Raw genomic sequence first — 17,732 nt, 5'->3', positions numbered from 1 at the left:
TTTAATTGCAGTTTTAGATAGGGATGCACCGATCCACATTTTATTACTTCCGATCCGATCCCGATACCTGAAATTTGGATATCTGCCGATACCAATATTTTGCGGATACCAGAGCTCTATTTGCTTTAATACTTTTATTATCATTATCTTTGACTTGATGAGGCTGTAATAAACTCCTCTACAGGCAAACTACTACTACTACTACTTTTTAGCTTCTCGGCTAACTTGGTTTACACTCGGAGGTAAAGTTCAGGTAGCGCAGTCTCTGATAAATATCTCCTGGAATGCAAACTATACCTCGGCTGCAGATGCTCCATCAAGCTGCAAAACCCCTCGGTTTTCCACCACTGTTAGCGGTTGGTCATCGAGTACAATAAAGTTGAGCAACTTCTCGGTAATCCCTTTAGCTTTCTCGTTGTCTGCTGGAAGTTTACTCTGCTTGCTAAACGACTCCAGAAGTGATTCCAGATGGCTCGTTTCATATTTCTGCTGCCTGGCTAACAGCTCCCGGTGCTCCTTTCCGTGGTGTTTTTTTTAAATGTTTGTTAAGATTGGTGGTGTTGTACGACGCAATGGAGCTTCCACCTCTCAAAACAAGGGCTTTGCAAACATTGCATGTTGCTGTCTTACTTGCAAACGAGCAGCCAGGAGTCACTTGTGGACATACCGGCCCAGCAAATCATGCAGCAGTCACAGACAACTCGTGGATTGAAAAATTTCGGGAGCTGGATCGGAAATTTCCGATCTGTGAATTAGGCTGGTAACGGACCCGATGCCGAATTGGATCGGCCCCATCCCTAGTTTTAGAGGTACAAATTATATATTTAGAGTGCTTGTATGCTTGACATTTTTCAGGTCTCCAGGCTTTACTGTACATGCCTGTCCATTCTTTTAGACAGATTTAAATTTATAGTTATCTGGAGGTTGACCAAATGGTCTGAACCTTGATTTTTAATTTTATTTTATGGAATTACTCTCTGGACTAGGCTGATTGATACTCTAAATTGACTGTAGGTGTGAATGTGAGTGTGAATGGTTGTTCGTCTCTGTATGTTGGCCCTGTGATGGACTGGCGACCTGTCCAGGGTGAACCCCGCCTCTCGCCCGTTGATGCTGGGATAGGCTCCAGCCCCCCCGCGACCCTTAATAGAAAGGAATAAGCGGAAGACGACGATGGATGGAATTACTCTCCTTCATTTTTACTGTCAGTTTTGTTTATGTAGGCAATTTTCTGGACTGATGGCTGTTGTACTTTTCCTTTTAATTTTGTCAACTGTTTATGCAACAGAAATACACTTTATTAGTTTGAATTTACAGAGTCGGCATGACTCGGTGGTTGAGTTGCCATCTAGCAACCGAAAGGTCGCTGGTTTGATCCTCACTTCCTGCGGTGACCATGTCCAAGTATCCTTAAGCAAGATACGAAACCCCTAATTGCTTCTGATGGCCCTGCGACGGATTGAAGACCCGTCCAGGGTGAACCCCGCCTCTCAACCAACGTCAGCTGGGATAGACTTCAGCCCCCCCCCCCCCCCCCCCCCTTGGATGAACGGTATAGAAAATGGATGATGGGTGGACAGTCTGAATTTACCACATACAATGCCAAAGAATACATCAAATAATGTCTTCATCACAAATCATATTTATGATTCATTGAAGCTTAACTGATGCGATGTGATGCCCTTATTAAAAATCCAGAAATTAATTCAGGGCTTTTCCCCTGGTCAGGTGATAAAATGGATGCAGAGAAGGAAATCAACACGGCAAAATGCAAGCCAAAATAAACTAAAAATATGCACAAGGCTTGCAGATTTAATACCCAGAACAATGATTTTCTGCTGAGTGGCGGTGGAGTTTTTACATGTTCGAATTTTAAGAAGTTAATTTCTTACCCTGCATTCATGTAGATTTGATTGCATGCAATCAGCACTAATATGTGGATATGAGTTAAAGACTTAATACTTGAAAATGTACTTATGTGGCGCTTGGACTGTGCAAAATGTTACTAAGAATCACATGTTTATTTAGACGTGATGTAGATATCTGCTTAATAAATCAGGTCAGGCTATTGTATGATAAACCCTCTTGCCACACAAAGCCTTGCACACACATCCCCCTTCATCAACTGCTCCTGTCATTTCCATCATGCCCCGGTGGCGTTTTCGTGTCTAGCCGGTGCCCCTCCCCCATTCCGGTTTTCTCCTGCGACTATCAAACCTGCTCTGCAATACATATTATGCACCATGGCGCATGCGCTGAATATCCTCCATGATGCAAATGTCACTGCGCAACCAATTCCAGGCTGGCCGATAAAACGAGTTGGCGGGCAAAAAAAAAAAAAAAAGGGAAATCACCGATATCAGAATAGAGACAGACACGTGGGCAAAATATACAACCGAGTCCATGTGAATGAACAGACCCGTCCTGCCGTTGTTAGCCCCAGCCGTGTTCTTCTAGAAGGTTCCCGGTAACCGCAACACAGTGGAAAAGATGACGTCAAGTAGCCGCCGCTGTTCTCCCTCTCCTTTCCTTTCGGTCCAAACTCACTCGGCAAATACAACCGTCAAGATTTTCTAAAAGCCGCCGTGTGACAATACACGACAGTCGAACGATTACACCTCACTTTACATACGCAGGCGTTACATTATATTGTGATAAAAAAGAGTTAAATCGTTTACACATACCCCATCTTACAGTATATCCAGCAGACGAAGACCTTATAAGCTCGGTGGGGCTCAAGCGGTCACATGACTCCGCTCGACCAATGAGAAGGGCGCTTGCATGTTTTGCGAGGCTTTTCTCGGAGAGGACGGGCGACGAAAGGCTGGGATGTTTTCAAAAACCAGCGATGAACGTCACACAGCCGTAGGCTACGGTTAACGTCTAGTATTTAGGAAATAACGGTTTATATCACGAAATATTAATATATATTTGTACTTGAATGAGTCAGTGGGAACGTGTGAGACAATTTAAAGGTAAGCGCATTTTGGAATTTCTTGTTTGGTTGCCCTGTATCGTAACGAATATCCTAGTTAGCCATCTGGCTAAGTTTCACAGCGAACAGGCTAAGCTAAGTTGACGTAAACTGCGTGCGAAAATGGTATCTTATGTGTTTGCGTGGGTTTGGTATAGTTGTGTGCCACGTGCGTTGCACACATAGAGGTACTTTCTCCGCACTCCCTGAAATATCACCCGTCCCAGCTTTTCAACATACACCGCTGCCTTTTGAACCGACGCGGACAGACAGCGGATAGTAAAATGTCGGGGTGAAGTAGAGTGAGCTCGGTTAGCCCCAGCCAGCGAGTCAGCAGTGTCGGGATGGAACGAGCTTGCTAGCTAGCTAAGATACAGCGCTGGGGAGGGGGACCGCTGAGAGGGCAGTGAAGGGGCTGCAGTGGGCTTTTGTCTCAAGCTGTGCCGTGCTTTCGTGTTGAATATTGTCAATAAAAACCTGACACATGAAACTTGGAATTGTACGCGTCAGCCGCGCGGCAACATTAACCTATGTATTTGTTTGTGAACACACGTTTAGGAACATAATGCGTCCTCAATTGCTTGTGTTTACTAGCCGTAGTTGAGTTGGAACATTTTTTTTGTAGCGCTCAACATATTGCTGGTTGTGTATTGACGGCAAGCACGAGCGACATTATCGTGAGGTGGGTGGTGGTGGTGGTGGTGGTGTCTGCAGTGATACAGCGAAAACCACCCTTCTATATACACCCATTCCAGCTGTAAGGACAAAAGTATCAACAATCAGCGTGAAATAGAGTTTTAATTCGTTTACATAAGCCATGCAAGTAAGGAACAAGCACAGTTTTAATAATCGGGAGCTTGCACCTCCCAGCCATTCACTGACATATTGGGGGTGTGTTGCTTGATACAAAAGCTGCCTGTTTTTAGATGGCTGTCCGTGCAACGACCGCTTCTGAGCCAACAAAACGTCAATTTGTAAATGCAAATATTTACTTGGCTATAAAATGATTTTAAAAAATCTCATGTCAAAAGTAGTACCAAATTATGGTAGATACTGCAATTATTTCAAATGTTATTAATCTCGCACCTATAAGTACAGGGAGAAGTATTTAACCATGGTGATAATGCATTTAGGCAAAAAATATTTAGTCTTCATTTGAAAGCAAAAATTTAAAAAAAAAAGGTTGAACCTATAAAATGTTTTTGTCTAGTGCTGCAAACAAAACAAATTTCACCTGTCAAGTCAGATAAATTGGCTATTCTGGAATTGTGAGGGAAAAGGCGTCATGTGGAAATATTTAATTTTACAGCTGAGTCTTGGCGTGGACCTCATATGTTCATCACAATGTTTTGTCAATATGCTATGATAAATATTGTGTTACTCTACATAATATAATGTAAATTGCAAAATAACCTGGAATTCAAATGTTTATTTCTGCCACTTGAGTAGCAGAAAAATATATACATCACACCTCAATGGACGAATTCAGTCAAAACTTTGTCACTCAAAATTACAATATTCGCAAAGTTACTCAGTTGTACAGTTTTACTGAATACATCTACCATAACATCACACTTAAACAGAAAATACATATAAGCCTGTGTATCACTCACTGCACATTAGAATATACAAATATAGCTGCCATAACATAATCTAATATAAAGCTTCCATAACCTATGGGTCAATGTCGAGATCCTACACATGGTCTAGGGGCTCAAAATATCGCTACATATTATGGGGGGGGGGGGTCAAAATATTGTGTTGTTTTGGATTGATTTAAGGCTTTTCTTATCACAATGTAACTTTTATTGTCACAGGAAAACAACTCTTTATGTTGCCCAGTGTATAACTTTTTGACTTCCCAATGCTATGATTATGTAAATGAATCAAATTTTGAGATAATTAATCTCTATACAGTTGTCTGATTTACATTTATTTTGTAATAATCGCATGATAGCATCAATAACGTATCCTAAAATTGTTCTTTTTGGCCCCATAGTTTGTGAAGAGATGACAATTGACAAGTTAAAGTCATGGTGGGTGCTTGAATTGACAAATCCACTGGAAATGTGTGGATGTGGCCGTGAATTTGACTACTGAATGACATACTACTAAATGATTACCTCTATGATAGCGATGAGGATGTGCCTTTCTAGAGTTAAACACTCACTGTAGTGAGACTTTCCAATTTGATTTAAAGGGCATCAAACTGGAGGGGAGCAGTTTTCTAATTTTTGAACTTTTTCCGCCTTCAAACCTCTATTGAATTTTGGAATAGTGATATATCAGCCGTTTAACCACTTGAAAAATGGATGCCTACATGTTGTTAGAGTAAGTATCACTTTGCTCTGTATACAACTTCTATATGAGTGGATACTCATGTGATACAATGTTGGAAAGCAAAGATTCTAGTGATTGAATTGTTGCAATCCATTTCAAGATACAATCCCTACAGTGCAAACCAGGTAACATCAATGCAGTTTTTAGACAGCCAACAAGGGCAACTTGGCTCTCAAGCATCATAAAAATATAGGAATATACTAGCAAAACACTTGTTAGATTGGCAGAGGCCCAGATAAGATCCACAATTTCATTTTACAAACTTATTGTGGCCGTTAACAGATGTAACTTATGTCACTATAGTTTAAAATGTGTTCTTAAATGTACTATGAAATATCTAACTGTATTATATAGGAATGTCAGTGTCAAATAGGTTTGCTTTCCCCAGATTGAAAGCCATTTTTTAGAAATTTTTACTCATTATCTTGAGTTTGCTTATCCTGTACAGGGAGCCAGGTGAGAGGAGGGGCACTCCCTGGACAGGTTGACAGTTCATCACAGGACTGATGTAGACAGTCAAGCCTTCTCTTTCCCACCTATGGTCAATTTAGGGTCTCCAATCCACTGAACATGCAGTCTACGAACTTGTAAACCTAACAATTAAAATGGCAATATGGTGCACAAAGCACATGGCACTGGAGTTTGCTGCCTCAATGTTTTTGTCATTGCAAACGCTGGCATACACACGACTGTTGGGGTTCCAGGTCTCCACTGTAGCAGCCAGCTTGTTGCTGACATTGTCAGATAAGCATCAGACAGAGAAACTGAATGAAACACACACTTGGCCACATCTCCCAGTCAACATGGACAAAGTGGCAGGTAGTTATGATGTTGCATTCGTTTGTATGAGCTGTCCCGCAGTCAGTAGACAGCACGAGCTCATCTGTCCTAGCCTTGACTTTTAACTCATCCTTCTCAGTTTTTCCAAGCGTTAGTCGTGTAGCTTTTTGGCATAATGTACTCTGGCTCCATATCAGTCTAGGAGCAACGTTGTCTTTGGCTGCAACCCAACCATGGATGAGGCCATGTGCTTCATGTGGTAAAACATAGATCCAGTGTTGCAAACATAACTAAACTTAAGACTAGAATGACACAGTTGACGTGTACAGCCCGAGTGCCTGAAATGAAAAATGAATGACTTCCAGGCACCTTGATGCTCTTGCTGCTCCTAGTGTGAATGCACGAATGGGGTTTGGATATTTGAATAATGTTAATATTACACTGTACATTTTAATAAAGATTAGCTCAGCCCGCTTACTCTAAATTTAAGTACCTTATGGAGTGATCCTGGTAGCATCTGGTAATGGGTCTTGCTCAGTAGATATATCTCAATGCCCATCTACAGTGCTAAAATAAAAGAACATGTGCATAGACAAAATAAAACATTGCAAGTGGGCTTGGCAACTGATGAGGCATCAGGTGGTCATTTGGCTAAGAATGAATGAGATTTCCTACAGTGAAAAAGGTTGTAGCTTGAGAACAGGAGCTGCCTAAATTAAATCTAATGTCCAAATCATAGGAGCTGCATTTTTGATGAAGGTAGAATGTACCACACAACACTGTTTTTATTGAAGTACTGTGGTGTTAAAGAGATGCACCAGCCCATAAATGATATTCTCCTGATGCAAGGAAACATGCTTGTTTGGTACAGACCCCTGAAAAACCATCACATTATCATTTGTTATTTTTTTTTCCAGTTGAAATGAGATGCTAATTATTTGTAATTATTATTCCCATTAAAATCACGTCAAAAAATTTGCAGTAAGATTTTTCTTCACCATTTAGTATTAGCACACCACTTTGCATTTTGTTAAGGGTACTTTGCAGATAACTTCCTTTATGTTGTTATTGAAACTGAGATTTTATCCTTTCCCTCTGTAGCCAACCTGCAAGAAAAGTCCCATATTCGCTTCTAAGTAGACAGTGCATCATCTCTACACTCCTAAAATCATCTATGGAATTGAAAGCACTTCAGAGTTCCGTAAAACTTAAAAAAAAAAAAATACTATGTTTTTTTTTTTGCCTCCTCACAGATGTTTTCTTCTCTCTTGCCGATTGTGTAATATCGTAGATGGTTATCTTGCGACATTTAGTTTGCTGATATTACATTGTTGTTGTTTGGAACGTAAAAAGGGCATTATCATGGCTACATCTACTGCTGGATTCAATGCAGTCCCATAAGAAGCTTAGAAAATGAACATGTTTGCATTAAGGTTACATGACGCCATTCTTGAAGCAGAAAACCTGCTCACTTCTACCCTCTTTTGAGATTTGTAGCAATAGTTTTGGTGTCCTGCATAGTTTCTCTGCATTCAGTGAGTGTATCTGGCACAAAAACAGAACTGACTGCTTGTATATTGACAGCTTTATGTGTGATTAGAAAAGAGCATAGGAGCACAATCACTTGTTGACCACCAGCACAACTGTGCTTCAGCCGAACCACTGGTTATGATGGAATTTACTGAGCTTTGTTTCACCTGTGCTTACCATGGTTTTTGGATCAGTTGAGAATCTCCTTTACCAGACACGGGTTTCCCATTTTTCTTGGAGAAGTCTTTCACACCAGTGGAAAAAAATGTGATGGTGACTAGAGTTTGGTTGGGTCCAATTTGATTCTATGTGTACCAGCCACACTGGCATTTGTAGTTATGACCGGTCCTGGCACATATAGCCAGTTAATTCATCTTCCAAATGAGCAAAGCTGAAGCATGTTTTGATTTTAATGGCTGGATTATTGTTCTGAGACAAAGGTTAAATATTTGTGAATATCCTATAGTGATCATGAATCCACAATCAAGAAAAAGTAATTATTCATATTTAAATTGTATAGGCACTATATATTTTTTTTGGGCTATGTGAAATAATACTGCATCTCTAATGTCATATGACCAGGGGCTCTTCTTCTCGTATGTTATATTGCGAGAAAATCAAAATGGTGTCACAATACTCTAATTTCTTGATTTGAAACAACACCTTGAAACTTACCAAAATTCAATACGACCTTCAATACTGCATGGAAAAATCCACAACAAAGAGAGCAAAACAGTTATATTTTTTTTCCTTTTCTTTTAACACTTAAACTTGCCTCCCCAGTAAATTGACCAACAGTGGCTCTTCAGTGTCATCAAGGCTCATTTGTGTTACAATTCATTATTTTGGAAGTCCTTCTAATTTGATCATGTAGAAGGTATATATTCTTCAATGAAAGCTAGGAAGATCAGGAAATGTCTAAAGTGGCAGCTTTCAGGTTTACTAATCATCAGCCGCCTCCACTAAAAACCTGAGGTTACAGGATTCTGGTTCATTCATTACTCGATTGTAAGATTATTAGAATTGAAACTACTGGTTTTGACAAACAAGATTTGGACAGAGGAATTGAAACGTGGTTCAAAATGAAGTAAAATGTTAGGTTCTACTGTCCTTCATGTTTGAGGCTAGTTAGCAGTGTGGATGTACTACAATGCATTTACTAATAGCTAGCGTTATATTGACAGGATAAACGTCAGGGTCTTGTCAAAAATGCCATGTACTTAGAATTTCAAGCTTGTCTCCAGAACCTGAAAGAAGCAGTAATGCAGAAACAGCTTTAGAAGCCCAGAGGAGTTATAAAAATGGCAGAATTGTATCTATAACACACCATCAAAATTATGTTGTAACTGCCCTGGCTAAATATGCTGCTTTATCACTCTTCATGAGTGTAACTGGAACTAAAGAGACCTGAACTTGGCTCCATTGACTGAGTATCTATGTCTGAGAGGCCCTGCAAATGTGTGTTTGTGTATGTGTGAAGAGGGAGGAGCCTCCTGACTACACAACATGTACTAGCATATGCCAGAAGCTGAATATTTGCTGTTTTTTTGTTTGGTGAGTTGAGTGTAGTTTTACAAATATAACTTGCGATGATGTTGCCATGAGTGCACACAGGCTTTTCAAGACAGATCATTTGAGAGCCCGTGACCTCCTACAGGAGTCTGAGTACAGCATGACAATGCAGAAGTAAGGAAAGGAGGAAGAAGGAAAAGCCCAGCTGTATTATTATAGCATTTTGTTTTTAATTCTTCATGTGCTCCTTTTTTAAAATTTCCTTTAATGAATAAGAACTGAGATAAATAAGTGTTTGATTACATGAAGAGAAGAAAAGGGCAATTTTATATTTTATGTTCTTCATTCTTGGGCCTTTAAAAAAAACAAAACCCTGATGTGCAACAAACCGGTCATATCCTGTTTACAATGGCCTATTTTAATGACCGTGTTTTCTGAAGGCAGAAGAGATCCTGCTGTGAAATGGGTCCGTGATTACTTTATTTGAATTAATTTCTGTGTATGCCTTTTGCTTTGATTTATAGCAGCTCCAAGTTGTAAACATTATAACAGGCCCTTGTTGTTCAGTAATGATCTAATGATATAAATTGGCCCTAACAGGTTCACTCTTTCTCATGTATTTAACCTTAACTTAGAGCTGTGCATGATATAAAAGGTGGCGATTCAGAGGGATCTCACTCATACTCATATTTTTTTTAATATTTGGTGTATGATAACCTGAAACTCTCATTTATTTATATATTTCAACTACAAACAGGATGTACATCCCTTTGAGAATTTGTAATCATTAGAGTAAACTAGAATAGTTTAACACACTAACTTTGTGTACACCAAGCAATGAAATAAAGAGCTGTCAAACCAGCTGTCCATGTTCTGTAATCAGTAAATTGTATTGTCATTAGCTGGAATAAATTACACTTAATGGGCTTTTAGGGGCTCAGTGCGACCATGCTGTGAAATAAAGGCAAATGGTCAAATTGATATGATAAATGTTGAAAGAAATCTGTAACACTCAACCATGTTCTTTGGCATCATTTTAATTAAATACATGACAATTAGTTACTATAGAAATGTTGACATAAATAATATTTCTGTAGTAATAGAGCATACGCGTTAAATTTATTGATCTGATATCACCGAGTTCATCTAAATTTGTGTACTTATAACTTTTGAGATTACACGTATTAGGGTTGTATAATTTGGGAGGGAAAATAACATCTCATTGTGATTGTTTTGACTTGTATTGTGATATGATTTGTGATATTGGAGGGAATCTTTTTACATTCTCATTTCCAAAAAGAAATTCCAAATGAAATGTAAATCGTGTAATTTTTGGGTGAATCTTTATTAAACTGATGTTTTCTTGAGTCAGGGAATGATGATGTGTAGGACAGGACATCCGTGCAACGCCACAGTGTTTAATATAAAATGTCACGATGACACAATGAGCCTTAAACAAATATTGACTCATCACATTGTTTGAAAATTGCTGTAGGTTTAGGTCGTATTGCAATGTTAATTCTGCAGCTCTAAAGTGAATTATAAATTACTGTTGCTATCTTGCAGCGTGTGTCTTGTAGGCAGTTATCTGTTTATCTACACCACCTCAAAAAGTCCAGTGGTGACATGGTGAATAGAAACTAACCGTCTTCTAATGTGCATGATTGTTGCTCACAGAGAGTTGACTGCAACCATCCTCCCATCTTTTCAAAGAGATGCTGCATCAACCTTCACACAGTAACCTCGCTGAGGTTAATTCAGTGGCGGTCAGTGTCTAGCATGTGTCAAGCTTGTGACTAGATCAAAATCTCATCACACTTAACAGGATGTGACAGGTGTAGATGGAATTGTCTTCAGTGGCCTAATGACAGCAGACAGCGTTTCCCTTCTGGTTTATTTTTCAAACAAACCTGTTAGTTGCTCACGGAATACCCAGAAGGTGGGGGTTCCTCTTATTTGGGACTCCCTGCTGTTGCATTTTTTTTTTTTCAAGTCTTGTAGGTGGTTTCTGAGCCCACAGGGGTTTTACACCCTACCCTGAACTTTTCCCCTTAAAATGTTTTTAAAGCAAGTAAATCCAAAGCTCTTCTTCCTGACTTGGTATGATGTATTTGTATCAGTTAAATTATAATCTATGTATTCCCTTGTTAATCTCATTGGAAGTGGGAGTTGGAGGTGGCCTGTCATGACGTGACTGGAGTTCTTTTCTTACCCGACATTGATGCTTCCTCAAAATCCTATGAACTGCTAATTAGTTTATTGAATGAAAGTTTTTCATTTTGATTTTAAAATGCCAATTCCTATTTGGAATATTGATAGTCCCTGCAAGGTAAACTGCTACAGTTCCTTGTGTTTGGCTAAAGTCATGCAAGCTTTTCACTGTGGTTTAAATAAGAACAAGACCCACGCCTAGGCCCTAACCATTGCTCCAATGCCTCCTTTACCCCCCCCCCCCTTCTTTTTTTCTTTTTAACCCATAATCAGCAGTAAAGGCTTCATTGTTCTCGTCCACTGCTTGGGTATCTGATCATTAACCTACATTCAGAGCGGTGGCGGTAGGCTTCTTAAGGCTCTCGGGCGCTCCCAACCAGTATAATGGGCGTGTTTTAGTGAGCTTTGGGCTGGGCCTTATTCTTCTGCCAGTGGAGTTAACCCTTTTGCTACCTCTCATATGTCAACACTAGACTTTTTATGAGAAGTCTTATTTGTGATAAGGTAAGTCTGGAGCCTCATCCTTGTAAATTTTGAGCTATTTCAGTTTTTATTGCAGGTTTTAAATCATGAATAAGCATGCGAAGCAGCATATATCTTGCATCAGGACACACATTTAGGACCACTGAAACTACATTACTTGGTCTTAAAATAGTTTTAAGCTTAGGTTATTGTAAAGGTAAGGCAAGACCTTTAGCTTATGGAAAAGAATATCAAGATTCATTGACGGTGAAATTGTTTGTTTATTTGCATGTAAAAAAACTTCTATAAAGAAGTTATTGTTTGCATTGGGGTTAGAGGTGAACGAGCGCCTTGAGGCCTCTTTGTTAAGCCGTGTTCTAACATGCCTTCAGTTCAGGCAAACCTGTCATGGGAAAAAAGCGCTGCACCTGATATTGTGCTCGGCTTTTCAGTTCATGTTACAAATTGTACAGCACTGCAGTCTACATGTGTGGCTTACATATTGCTTGGGGTGTTGATACAACAAAGAAGTTTTCATCAGTTAATTCCAATTTTTGAAACTTATTAATTGTAAGCTCCATGAGATATCAAACACTATGGCAAGATCTTTGTTGATAAGAATCTAGATTCTCTTACCGTTGGGCACAAAATACACAATTGATGATGTGAAAAATGAGAGAATCAATCCACTGACTAAAAAGCAGATTACTTGATACATTAATGTGTCTCTAATGTTGATGAAAGATGTGTTGTTTTTTTTAAATTTTGTGTTGTTCTGTTTTTTTCATACCTTTTTCAACATTATCTGCTTCTGTAACGTATGCTCAGGTTGCATGCAGTATTATGTCTGTTGCTGGATTCCAGTTGAAGGCTTATTTGCATGATAGTGTTTATATTATTATGTCTCTGTGCCAGCAACATTCGTGGGCTAGAGGCAGTGGTTTTGGTATGTCCCGTTCTCGTTAATGCAATATCTCAGGAACACCTTGAGGGAATTTGTTCAGATTTGGTCACTGTGACAGGCACAAGCCGCTGAGGCATACTGCTGTGACGCTGCATTTCTAGCTTTTCTAGTGCTGTGCATATACAAGTAGTTTTTATTGTTACTTTTCAGTTTTATAGTCTAAATTATTTTGTAATTTTTTACATTTGTGAGGTAATAAAAATTCAACAAATTGCGTCGAAGTTCTGTCACATGAAGGTAATACTAATAACTAACGTAATTGCAACAAAGGTTGACGCAGTAATAGTCATCAGAATGTAGGCAGAAATAACCAATTTAGGATTACACTGCAATAAAACTTGTGATGCACATCCCTACTAGGGATGTATATAAATAATTATGCATTCAGCTCTCGTGATGTGCCATGCCTGCATTCCTGGGACATTGGTACCATGTGAGCAAGTACTCTCTGCTGTGGGTCTTTCAGTCAACAGACTGCGTACCAGACTAACCCCAGAGCATGCTGACATGTTTCTACTTCTGAATAAGAACCAGTAGACAAGCTGTTCATTACGCCGCTGAGGAGGCAGGTAGTCCTCAACGGTTTTATTTTGAGGTCTGAAAAGTGCCATCCACCACACGTTTTTGTCAACCACCTTTGGCTGTTTTTGATCATTAATTACTTGGAGTGGCATAGGAGAGTAGATGAGGTGTTGTCAGGGCACACTCTGTGCCAGAGGATTCTGTGTTTTCTCGATGTTAATCTGGGTTTAAACGTTTAAAAGTTTGTAATATGTTCTAAGATATACATGGAGGATCAAGGTGCCTAAGATGGTTGTGTGCTACATTTTTTTCCCCATTTTTACTCATTTTCATTTTTACAGATGTGAAGCATCAGTTATGAGTCTGTGAAAAAATCAAGATGACATCACCGATTTCTCACACACGTAGCACACCAATATCAAATATTTACAATTTGCATATGATAATTGGATGTAAAGAGATCATTTCCACCACTGTAGCAACAATGTTGAATACTTGGAGCTAAAACCAGCTATTGATATCCGGGAATTCTTGTTTTGACATTAAAAAAACAGGTGCTCCTCTGACCCTCATTTTGGTAGTATGTGTGTTTTTGAATTACAACATGCCTAATTTTCAGAAGCATGCGGCTTTTTCGACTCTTTAATATCCCCTTGCTTAAAAAACAAATGATGTAACATACCTGAACCATGGACCTGTTGAATGAATGACTGACAAAGAAATGAAATGACAACATCCTTCATGTAGTTGGAATGAGTAATCTTCGTTGTAAAGTGGATACACTGACATAGATGAAGATGATGACTCAAAACAGTTACACTGATCACGATGCAAGAAGTTTCTGAATTAATGTGATTTAAGTAAAGATTTAGCGACTACAACTTGCATGATGAACAATTGCATTTTTTGTGGCTTTCATGTAATATGTAGTGTATATAAATACTGAAGTTTTATTCTGCCAGCATAACCTGAATATGTCTTTGTGATCACACGAAAGATGGCTGGATCTTTGCTATTGTTGCCATTCCTGCTTTCTCCGGTAGTAATCAGGCCTTTGCGCCTGGCTTTGTCCTTCTAGTCATTCGGGAGTTGGAGGAGGAGGAGGAGACAAGCTAGGAGTGGATGCGCAGTGGACCTCCCCTATCATTTAGCCTGACAGTACACAGGAGCATAACCATGTGACAGGCTGTTTACTGTCGCAGCAAGCGTAGTGTGTCTCCTGTTGTGTGCTATCGGATTTCCCTGCTTTCAGTTATTTAAGAAAAAAAAAAAAAAAAAAGGTTCTCCATCACTACTGTAAATTTTCAGTATTCTTGTATAGAATGCACTTGCACAAGACTTGAAGCAGTGATGCATGATTATGCTTCTTTTCAGTGTGTGTGTGTGTATTAGAGTGAGTGCGTGTGCAAGAGCAGGCATAGCCACATGGGAGACCAGGGGAAATTCACATGTATTTTCCACATGCTCTGTGTGAGAGCACACAGCAGTCGCACTCTAGTAGCTGTAGTGGCATAATGTTGTTGTTGCTAGTGATGGTAGTGGTGGAGTACTCTGCCATACTCTGCGTACTGTGTGTCAGGACTAGTGCTATTCTTAGCCCCCCCATCCTTTAGTTAGTGGATCAGGTTACCATACTGTCAGTGCTTTTCATCCAGCAACTCCGCCACAAACTCTTCACCCGTCTCAAACTGGTACACTAATGGATGGCCACGCACCAGAGCTGTGCTGCTGTCAGGACCGGCATGCTCCTGCACTACAGAGTTGTTATTTTTTTAGTAAAGATGGAACCACTGGATTGAAGTCCAGGAACACCCGGTTAAAAATAACACTGGAATCTGCTTCCTTGAAGAAGTGACATTGCAGTGAGCATGTTCAACAGTCAGTTGTTTCCCCAGTGGTTGTCATGTCTTGTTTTTAAGACCATTTAGAAATTGGGATTAAAAATGTTATTCCCTACCTACCATGTCCCCATAATATGGTTACTCTGGGAGTAAGTCATGCTCTCTGTGTACCTCAGTCGTCAAGTCACAGCTTTATGTGTCGTCAGAACAGAAGCCTAAAAATACTTGTTTCTATTTATCAATCATTGGCTTTGGCTTTGTCCCTCTTTAATTAAAGTCTGTCCATACTGCTGTGACCAGTTGGAACCTTTGGAGAATAAGGAATGCATAAATGTTGCGGATGGCCTTCATACATACCTCGGTGGAGGTCGCAACTCTTAGTAACTGTCATTAGAAAGTGCTCCACATTATTTACATTTTCTTGCATTATACAGACAAAAAAAATGTCTACAATTAATGATAAAACAAGTTGATTTAATTCAGATGAAGTATATGTCATCAGTGTTGTCATGCTCTAGGTAAATGGCTGAGGTAATTGTTGCCATCTCCTCTGACTAGGCAACATCCCATGCCAAACTAACCAGCCATCAGTCCCTGTAAACTGTAATAGTCGTCAAGGCAAGGTTTGATCTAGACTTGAAACAGCTCAAGGTTAATGGGAGAGCTCACAGGAGCTTATGCATCCCTTAGCTGCTCATGAAATGCAATGAATGTGAATACCAAACTGCAAAGTGCCCAACTGTCTCTGTAATTATAGTCACACCCTCCTTGCCTCGTCTTCAAGCCAGATTGGAGTCCTGTCAGAGTTTTTTTTACTGTTCTGGTCCCAGGCCGGACCATACCTCTTAAATACCCCTGATATGCTTTCAGGTTTTTGTACGGTCATGAAAAAGCTGGGAGACTGACCGACTTTGTAAATGGCATTTTCCAGGCCTCAGGAAGTTTCAGAGAAATGATTAAAGCCAGAACGTTGAGGAAAAGTCAAAGAAATTTGCTTTACAAATGTTTGTGTGTGTGTGTGTGTATTTGTGTAAGACATAAAGATTTGCCTCAAAGGCATGAACGAACCATGGCAATCTATTTGTTAAATGTGTATGAACCCTGGCAAGTCTCTTTATGCTAACATGTTCCCAGGTGGCTGCTCGATTGTCTTTTTCAACTGCCCGAATGACAATACTGCTGCATAGTGGCTATCTGCTGACTAATGATGGACCTCTCACCAGCCTCGGTGAGCAGAAGGGCTGTGTGTTGGAAAAGTGATACCTGTCAACACCATGTTTTAGTGCAGGGGGAGCACAGGTTATAAAAGCTTCCTAAGAAACAAAATACTGGATTCTAGTCTTTGTGTTCAAGGCCAGCTAATCCTGGATTTAAGTTTGAATTCCATCTGAAAGAGGTAAACAAAGTCAAATGTATTTTCTTAATGTTACTTGATGTTCATATTCTTAATTTTAACTCTTCTCACATAAAAATCCTTAGGCATATTCAGCATCATGGACACACCAATGGTTTTCTCTTTACCAGACAGGCAGCTCTACACTGCTGGATAATGATTATGTTAATAGCATAACATTCCGCTTTGGCTGACATGTTAATAAAACTAGGCAGTGTAATTTTGTGGTAGTCTTGAGACTCAGTGACATTTCTATGTGTAAAATCAGATGAAATACTGTTCAAGAGCATCTTTGTGGTTAATAAACCACAGCACAAATCTGAGTTAATATCTTGCTAGCAGAACCATGCTAGGAGGACCAGGTAAAAATTGCCAAAGGTCATTCTAAGTACATGAGAAGAGCATCGTGTGACTCTAAACATCAAACATGTGACTAGATAACTACACATGCTGTGTTGGTTTTGTGCGTGTGTTCAACTGAGTGTTAGACTTTCCCCAGTCACTGCAACAGCCCTCAGTTTCCCATTAAGTCTACTGGCTGTGTTACTACACTGTCACAAACCACATCAGAGAAAAGTTTGCTTATACTGATGAGTGAGCCAAAGTGACAACGGGTACAGGGGATATTTTCCTTGCAGAAACTTTGCTCTCGCAATCCCTAAAGCTGTGATTCATGCGTCTACGTGTGCTTGCTTCCTGCTTGTTGTTTAAGGTCACTTTTAAGAAGTGGAATGGAAATTCCTGTAAAACCTTAAAACACAGCAGAGTTGCACCTCGCAGCAGTATTGTTTCAGATGCTGTCACACCACTACTTTTGTGAGTTAAGGGGCTTTTATTTACCATGTTGTTGCTTCCTATGTAATGCAGGTAACTGCTGAGAGCCTGCGCTGCCTGTAGCCTGGAGATTTTGACCATGCAGAAATCATTTGTTGAAGGGGTTGTTTGTCATGGGGATGTGCCGCATGACTTTCTGGCAGTATGATAATCTTAAAAAGAAAAATACCATGGTTTCACAGTGTTACGGATCTTGATGTGTTCTTTGTTGTAAAATTTTGCTTTTTTTTTTTTTTAAGAAAACAAAAAATAAAGTAAACCTTTTTTGTAAGTTATTTTAAATTAATGATAGTCTTTTGTTGAATTTGGTCCACAAAAGAACAGAATGTACACATAAATGTTGATGGAAACTGAGAGACAGCCACCACA

The 17,732-nt window shown here is 39.6% G+C and overlaps 1 protein-coding gene across 2 annotated transcripts in view; it reads left to right on the top strand.

Annotated features, from left to right (window-relative positions):
- Nucleotides 1-2,781: 2,781 nt before the first annotated feature.
- ankrd12 (ankyrin repeat domain 12) overlaps nt 2,782-17,732 on the top strand; it is a 35,557-nt gene continuing 20,606 nt past the window's right edge. For both annotated transcript variants that reach the window (XM_086204287.1, XM_086204285.1), the window contains exon 1: nt 2,782-2,975. The gene's annotated coding sequence lies outside the window, so the exon portion shown is untranslated. The remainder of the gene's footprint in view (nt 2,976-17,732) is intronic.

This window comes from Aulostomus chinensis, chromosome 5 (assembly GCF_037954235.1).
Source record: "Aulostomus chinensis isolate RoL2024-O1b breed Wild chromosome 5, RoL_Achi_v1.0, whole genome shotgun sequence".
Classification (NCBI taxonomy): Eukaryota; Metazoa; Chordata; class Actinopteri; order Syngnathiformes; family Aulostomidae; genus Aulostomus; species Aulostomus chinensis.
This window is presented reverse-complemented; position numbering and strand designations above follow the sequence as displayed.